Here is an 8,214-nt window from a genome sequence, read left to right on the forward strand (position 1 = left end):
AAAAAAAAAAAAAAAGGAACAAAGGCCCATTGCATGAGGTGCCCCTCATCCTTATAATAAGATCTCATAATCTGAGTAGCCAGGAAAAAGAAATCACTATTGTTTCCCAATTGTATTCATTAAACTATTGTGGCACAGAGACTAAAGTCTAGACCCCAGACCTACAAAAGCACTTAGATAATATCTAGAATGTAAACTTACCCTGCCAAATAGTGGCACTCTAACAAGCCCCACAGCTACACACAAGCCACCTTATGTATTTTACATTGGATAAAATACATACATAGTCACAGGTAGGGACAAGGAAAATGTGGCAGGGTGGTGCCTGCCAGTTTAAGAGGCTTAAACAGGCTGTGGGGCAGCCAGCAAGTGCAATGTGGCTTAACGAGGTAGTCACATGACTGCAAGAGAGCTCCTGAATTGGAGGATGGGTCTGGGCAAGCTCAGTACAAGCCCAGGCCCTCAGAGCTAAGTAGACAGTTGTGGCAGAGAGCCAGAGGGATAACATTACCAGCCAGAGCTGCTACTCCCAGAACACCTGGAGGTTCAGGGTAGGAACTATGGGGATGGAGGAGGTTCCTGGTCCTGGGGAATGACCTAAAACTATACCCTGATAGGGTTGTATGGTGTGGTGGGGCTGCCTGTGGTGGCATGTTGCCCAGGAAATGCCAGACCAGTGCCTCCCTAGTGAAAGGCAAGGATGGGGTGCCATATAGCCTCAGCCCCTATGACATGGCAGGTTACCCCATAGAGGAGACTGGTGAGGGGGTCCAGGAATATCATCAAAGCTGAGACCCAAGAGGCCAAGACCCCCAGTGAGGGGGTGGAGTAGTGGGCCCAGTAAGAGGGCATATGAGAAAACAATAGGCTCAAGTGAGAAGGCTGCATAGAATACAGTTCACATTGGTGGGCCTGAAGGACCACACATGGGCCGTGTCGAGTAGGGTCTTCATGGGCAGGCCTGAAGGATGGCACATAGGCTGGCCTTGGTGATTAACTGAGCTGGATTTGGAGGGGCCCAAGAAGGCAGATCTGTATGTGAGAGAGAGGGCAAGCAGCTCAATACCTTAACTGGAGAAACTGGTCAATGCTGGGGCCAGGACCAGAATGGTCGAAGGGCCAGAGTGCCCAGCGTGAGAGGCAGGAGTTCTGACTGGCCTAGAGGTGAGACATGGGCCTGTGTGGCCAAAGGTTCTGGAGGGGGCACTGCCAAGAGGGAGAAGGGCTTAGGGAGCTTTGCAGCCCAGAATAAAGGTGAAGTAGACTGCCTGAGAAGGAGAGATTCAGGTGGGGTCTGAACACCAGGTGGGCAGATAAGATGGTCCAGTGTGGGGCCAGAGCCATACAGGGATACCATCTGCAAGGCATGGGACACGGTATAAGAGTAGATTTGGAGCCATACATTATGCCCTTGGCATCAGGAAGTAAATGGGCAGCCTCCTGCCTTAGAAACAACTACTTATTATGTTTCAACAAAGGTGCAGCAGGAAAGACAGGTGGCCTAGACAGGTGGGGGGGGTCAATGATTAGACCAGCCTTGTGATGGCCCCCCTGACACAGAAAGAATGACCCTGGTTCTGTCTTTTAAGGACACAGTTGAGACACCTAATGTCATGAGAGGGTCTGGTCTCATCTGACACAGACACTTGCTTGAAACCTGGAAATAGATATCCAAGTCCCAGAGAGAACATCTACATATGCATTTACTCTGGCCTAAATTTACTCTGGTATAAGCTAAGGCAGAGTAAGAGTTCTCGGGAAGGCATCTACACATGCAAAGATTAGGGAGAAGATTTGCACCCAGTTCCCTGAAGCCCCGCAATGGGCTCCTGTTGCCACTGGGGGAAGCTCCAGGGGCTGGCAGGGACCATCAGCTGTCTCCTGACCCTGGGGTGGCAGCCTGTTGCTAGGACGGAGACAATGTTCCCCTGCCCTGGCTGCAAGGAGCCTGGCTCTGGCTCCCCAGTCAAGGGCATGGGGCTTGGAAAGAGCTGCAGGGGAGAGGCAGATCCCAGCCCCGTGCCCCAATCTGCTGGTAGGGCAGCTAGCAGCTGCCAATCGGGGCATGGGGCTGGAACCTGTCCGTGACAGGCACAGTTCCTGGCCAGCCCTGGGCTGTGTAGGGAAGTCCACATGTGCAACCCAGAGATGGCTGCAGAATGGCCAAAACAGGACAGTCCCCAGCCTCCTCCAGGCTTCCGCATGCAGCCTGAGGCTGGCTGGGAACTCCCAGTCTTGGGCATGTCCCAGACAGCTCAAGGCTGGCTGGGGAACTGCCCCCATACAGGGACCTCCCAGCCCCTGCTCCAATATTGCAATTGCAATTGCAATCATGATGTGGGGGCTGGGGAGCTTGTTCCCAGCCTCCACTCTGCAGTTGCAGAACAGGGGTTCAGAACAAGCTCCCAGTTTGTTCCCAGCCCTAGCTCCATGACTGGATTGCAGAGCAGGGCCTGGGAACAAGCTCCCAACCTCTGCTCCATGACCACACCTGGGGAGTGGGGGCTGGAAGCTCCCTACTGCTGGGGCATGGGGCATTGTCCCCACCCAGGCAGGCAGGATGGGGGCTGGGGAGCTTGTTCCCTGCCCAGCTCCATGAGTAAAATGCTGGGGGGGAACAGGCTGGGGATCTTGTTCTCCTCCCAGCTCCACACTTGTGGAGCTGGCTGGGAGAACAAGCTCCCCAGCCCCCACAGGAAAAAGCTCTCAGCACCAGCTCCAAAACTGCAGGGCCACTGCTGGAAGACCTTTATCCTTCCAGCCTGAGCTCCACAGCCATGGGACTCGGGCTGGGAGATAAGGGTCTCTCAACCCCCGTTTCCCGATTGCCATCTCAGAACAGGGGGCAGGGGGCTTGGAGCTCCGGAGGCAGGAGCAGATTTTGCTCCCTAGCCAGGAAATGGCTTACTTGAGGACCTGCTTCATGATTTTTCCAGGGACTGAGGTGAGGCTGCCCAGTCTGTAGTTCCCCAGATCCTCCTTCTTCCCTTGCTTACAGATGAACACTGTATTTACCCTTTTTTGCAATCATCCAGCACCTCTCCTGATTGCCATGACTTTTTAAAGAAAATGGCCAATGGCTCTGCAATCACATTGGTCTACTCCCTAAGCACCCTTGGGTGCATTGGCTCTGGCCCCATGAAGGTGAGGAGCTGATAGTGGCAAAAGAACATGTTAGGGACTATTTCAAAATGTTGGACTATTGAGAAAAACTGGATGTTGCATTGATGCCCTGTGTTCAAATTCTACTGGAGTTTTGGGTAGTAACTATGGGGGAGGTTTGGACACCATTTGATAGGACGCCATACATGAGCTGCAGGATGAAGACCTGCTTTGGGCAGGGACACAAAAGGCACCCAGCTTTTTTAAATAGTTCCTAATCTGCTCATTTGCCACTGTCATCTGTTCACCTCCTCCCCAAACTGTGCTGCCAGGTGAAGTAGTCTGGGAGTTGACCTTGACTGTGAAACTGAGGGAAAAAAAGGCATTGAGCACTTCAGCCTTTTCCACATCATCTGCCACTAGGTTGCTTCGTTCATTCAGTAAGGGGCTCACAATTTCCGTCATCTTCCTCCTGTTGCTGACATACTTGTTGCTGACAAGCTTCCTTTTTGTGCTTTAGCTCACTGAAGAGCTCCCTGATAAGCCAAGCTGGTCTTCTGCCATACTTGCTAGTCTTTCTGCACATTGGGATGCTTTGTTCCTTGTTTCTCCATGTTAACATACTGTAGGAAGTGTCTGAAGCTTAGGTCTTCAAAGTTCAACTAACAAGATACTTGAAACATTTGATATAGCACTGAAATAGAAAAAGGCAAATAGAATTCAAGCATCAAAGATGAGTAATGAAATAGGCATATGTTATACCTGCCCATGATACCAATTATATGCAGAAAGGTAGATAGGTGGATGGAGGGAAGGAAATGGGCCTTGTTTAACAAATAGATACACATATGTACGTACAGGGTGGTTTATGAGCAAGATGTGTATTGATACAAATTTAAAAACTCCAGATCCTTACAGAAACTGGACTTTCCTAAAATCTTTCAAATTTAGAACCTTTTTAAAAGAAAAACCAAACATCGTCACACGCAAAATATTTAATTTCTTTTTGTGTTTTTCAGAAAGTTCCAGTATAGACAATTATTTTCCATTTCAGTGGGTGCATCTACACATGCGCTTTAATGCGCAATAACCTATTTTACTGTGTATTAAAGTGTTATGTAAAAAAAGTGGCAATATGATAATGTGCAGTAAAATAGTTTACTGCACTTTAAGCATCACTAAAATGTGTGCAGATGTGCTACTGTGCATTAGCACAGCCTAATGCACATTAGTTTAGTGCTGTCACTAGAAGTACTAAATTTAATGTGCCTTAGAAAATATGCATTAATGCACATGTAGACATACCCAGTATCCTGGGCATGAATTGAACATGAATGAGACACTACAATATAATTTATTTGTTAAGATTTGTTTTGTTTGGCATCAGACCCCAGAAGAATTCCATTGAAGGAAAAAAAATAGTCACCATACATAAGGAGCTAGGCTTTTGGACAGTGAAGTTTTTATTATATTCTTGAGAAGATCCAAAAAAAACATTAAGTCAAAATTATATATTTTTGGCATTATTCTGTCATGAATTTAAATAATAGCTTTCATTCCAAGCCATTTTACAAATTCTACATACAAGATTCACTTAATCCACATCTGAAATGCAGCAACCTCTGGCATGAAATACAGTATTTTTTTTTAACAGTGAACAGCAATTAAATAGACAAGTTTAAGGACTGTAAGTGAAGAATACTATCTTTAACGGAAGCAATAGGGATGATAAACATTCCAAAAATACATCTATTTTTGTTTCAGTCTATTTTGAAAAGTCCATCCTTGACCCTTCCCCTTTCCAAACTGGTCTCAACCCATTCCTGAGACAGCACTGCCTCTTACAAGTGCTAAGGGGGTTCTTTGTGAAAGGAAGTTGTCTTCTGTTAGGAACCTCAACTTTCTATTCTAAGCATCAGTGAGGGGACTTCTCCTAAGTCTACTTCCAACACTTACCTTCTGGGTAACTACTTCCCTATATGAAGCAACCTTGTGGGTCCACCCTGCTGCCTGATACCCCCTTGGGTCAGACCCAACCACCACACTCCCTAGCCTCCCCTTGCCTCCTGTCTCTCACCTACTATAGCTTTCGTGTTATATACTGGGGAGGCAATCCCTGGATATCAAGAATACCTTCCCTTTTTTTGGCTCCATCCCTGAGCTTCTTCACCGAAACTCAGTCCTGGGGTCCCTATGCTTCCGTCTTAAGGCATCTCACCTCAAGCATCAACATACATATTGGGGTTTCAGCCATCTCAACCTTGGCTCCCTTTCCTCTAGCAAAGTTCTCAGCCCAGGTCCACCTTCACTCCTGGACCTCAGGTCTTTGTGTCCCCACCCAGAGCAGGTCTCATCTTGCAAACCATGTATGGTACCCTGTCACATGGCTTCCAAACCTTCTCCTTAGCCACTATTCAAACCTCCAGTAGAACTTCAGCATAAAACATCAACACAAACCATTCCAACTCAAATATGGACCCTTTCTTGGGTCTCTGCATCCTCTAGTCCTAGGCTTGTTTCTCCAACCCTCCAGGTAGCTAGTTTGGGTGCACCTGAAGTCCCCTGTGGCAGCCAAGGTCCAACCTCTGAACCCTCTGAAGATTATATACCTATAAGCCTGGCCTCATTCATCTGACCCAGGTCTCTGCTTCCAGGGTCCAGGTGCTGCTGATTCCCTGATCAGCCTGGACTTTTTGTGGCCAGTGGCTGAGTTTACACAGGTGGCTTACAGCTGCTCCCTTTGCCTTCAGGTTTCCTGACATCAGCCCCACCTAGTAAGAAGGGTAGGGGTTCCATGTTACACTGTGAAATGACCACCTGTTCTGGATAACCACATGTTATCTTGCACTACATTAATAGAAACATCTTATTTAGGACATTTTAATAACAGTGCTGATTGGGCCTCAACTGAAGAACAGTATCCAGTTTGGGGATATGGATAAACCAGAGAGGATCCCGCAATGAAAGAAATGAAACTGAACAGAGATCTGACAAGTAAGGAAACTCTGTAAAACAGAAGATTAAGGGGTGACTTAGGCAGCTTTTAAAGTATTGAAAGGTTGCAATAGACAGAATAGTAAATACTTGTTCTCCCTAGTCACTGAAGGCAAAACAAGAGGCAATGCTTTAAAACTATAGAAAGGCAGTTTCAGGTTAAACTTCGTAAAGTTCAGAGCAGCTAGGTATTGCAATAAAGTGTCTAGTTAAATGGTAGAAACACCCTCACTTGAATACTTTGGCCAGAGGTTCGAAGGGCATGTCAAGGTTGGTTTAGGTACAGTAAAGCTTGCCTCCATAGAGAAGGTTAGACTCATGACCCTTGAAATCTCTTACAGCCCTGTGATTCTAAGACTAGTCAATCCATTCTGAAATTTCTAAATTATTTTAATCAAAATATTCATGGCCTGTCACTGCTTCCTAGCTGTAGAAGAATGTAAGAGGGACATTAACAGATGCCAAGGCATGTGCCTTCTTCCATGCTCCCTCTCTCAAAATCCTAAGAACCTACCACCTCAAGTATTTGAGATCTCTTTCTACTAAGAAAGTAGTACCTGATAATTGATGGGATATGGTCAATGACATAAAAAAAAATGCACCAGTAACCCCTTTTCCTGACATATCTTGTCCTCAAACCTCAAACCAACAGAAGTTTTTCTTCAATTGGGACCAGCTCTTGGTTGCACCACTAAAACCACATGCCTGTTGCACCCCTAAAAGCAAAGACCCCCAGTGGACCCCTCCGCAGGTAAGTGAGGCCTGCAGTAGTTGGGCAGTAGCTAAAGGTGGCAGCTGAGCAGAGCCAAGGAGGGTCACGGCCCCTCCCCTTGGCTCTTACTTAGCCCAGCCCCCAGGGAGCTGCGGAACTGGAGCCATGTGATCAGAGTGCACAAGCAGGCATGCTCTGGGCCTGGCGCATGGGTTAGTGCAGAAGTCTGAGCAGAAGTGTGCACAGAGGGGCCCATCAGTGGGCATTCTCATCCCTGAGTTGCCCCCTGCTGGAGATGCACAGCACACCCCATGCCTATTGCACTCCTGGGCAGTCGAAGCCCCCCACTCCATGGGATAGACCTCCGATGCTGGATCTTGGATCTTGGATAAAGGGGACAAGGGACTAGCCCTCTCCCCTCTCCAAAGATGGATCTGGGGATCCAGGGAGTTCCCCAGCTCCTTGGGACACTGGGAATCCAGGGGATCCCCTCGCAGGCAAGTACTTGAGCCTATTTACCAGGTCACAGCAACAGCAACAGCTGCTGGTGAGGACCACATGGCGGTAATTACATCCACCTGGTCTCCTGTTCAAACAAGCACCTAAGGAGCTAAGCAAACAGAGCCCATCCTGAAACATGAGTGCGACCACCGGGCTTCGACTAGCCGCTCTCGGGTGACCTTGGTCTGCTAGTGGATGTCACGCCCCTTCCAGACTGGTTTGTCGTTGAGGTAGTTCGCTTCTCCCGCATCGCCAACCCCATTCTCACCTACCACGTCTTGGTGTTCCTCAGTAGGCGGGGTCAGTTAGTGGGTCCCTCGGTGGCCAGGCTAAGCCCAACGGTTGCTCACAGGGCTCCACCACCCCTACACCCTGGCCTCATGCCACCTTCGGTGGACCACCTAGCTGTTATCCGTGGTCTTCCCCACAGGTCACGTTCACCACTTCGCGTCCTGGAGCCAATGGCAGGAGGCTCTGCTTGCCCTGCAGGCCAGCCCCTGCAGCGCTTCACTCCTTGATCCGTGGGGGTTCCTCCTTTCACCCCACGTGTGCCTCAACCTGAGCTGCTGGTGAGTACCCTGCATTACTTCGCCTCCTGGGACAATGGGGATTGGCATGCACTGTACCTCTAGGCTCCCTGATCTGGATGGACCACCCCCACTTGGTACCTCGGAGGTCTTTACCTAGATGGAGCCTATGGTCCCGGCCTCCACACAAAAAGAACCCTTGTCTCCAGGCTGCGCAGACTGCCTGGCATGTCTTCTGGATGCTGGGATCTGGGGTTCAAGCACTCCCACTTGCAGGATGTGCTCGCTGGTGGAGACTCTGGAGGGCCAGGTGAGGGATCTCCAGGAGGAGGTAAGCAGTCTGTGAACCATCAGGAAACACAAGGCATATATTGATGC

The sequence above is a fragment of the Gavialis gangeticus genome, unplaced genomic scaffold (genome assembly GCF_001723915.1).
Source record: "Gavialis gangeticus isolate Ggan-Ray unplaced genomic scaffold, GavGan_comp1, whole genome shotgun sequence".
NCBI lineage: Eukaryota > Metazoa > Chordata > Crocodylia > Gavialidae > Gavialis > Gavialis gangeticus.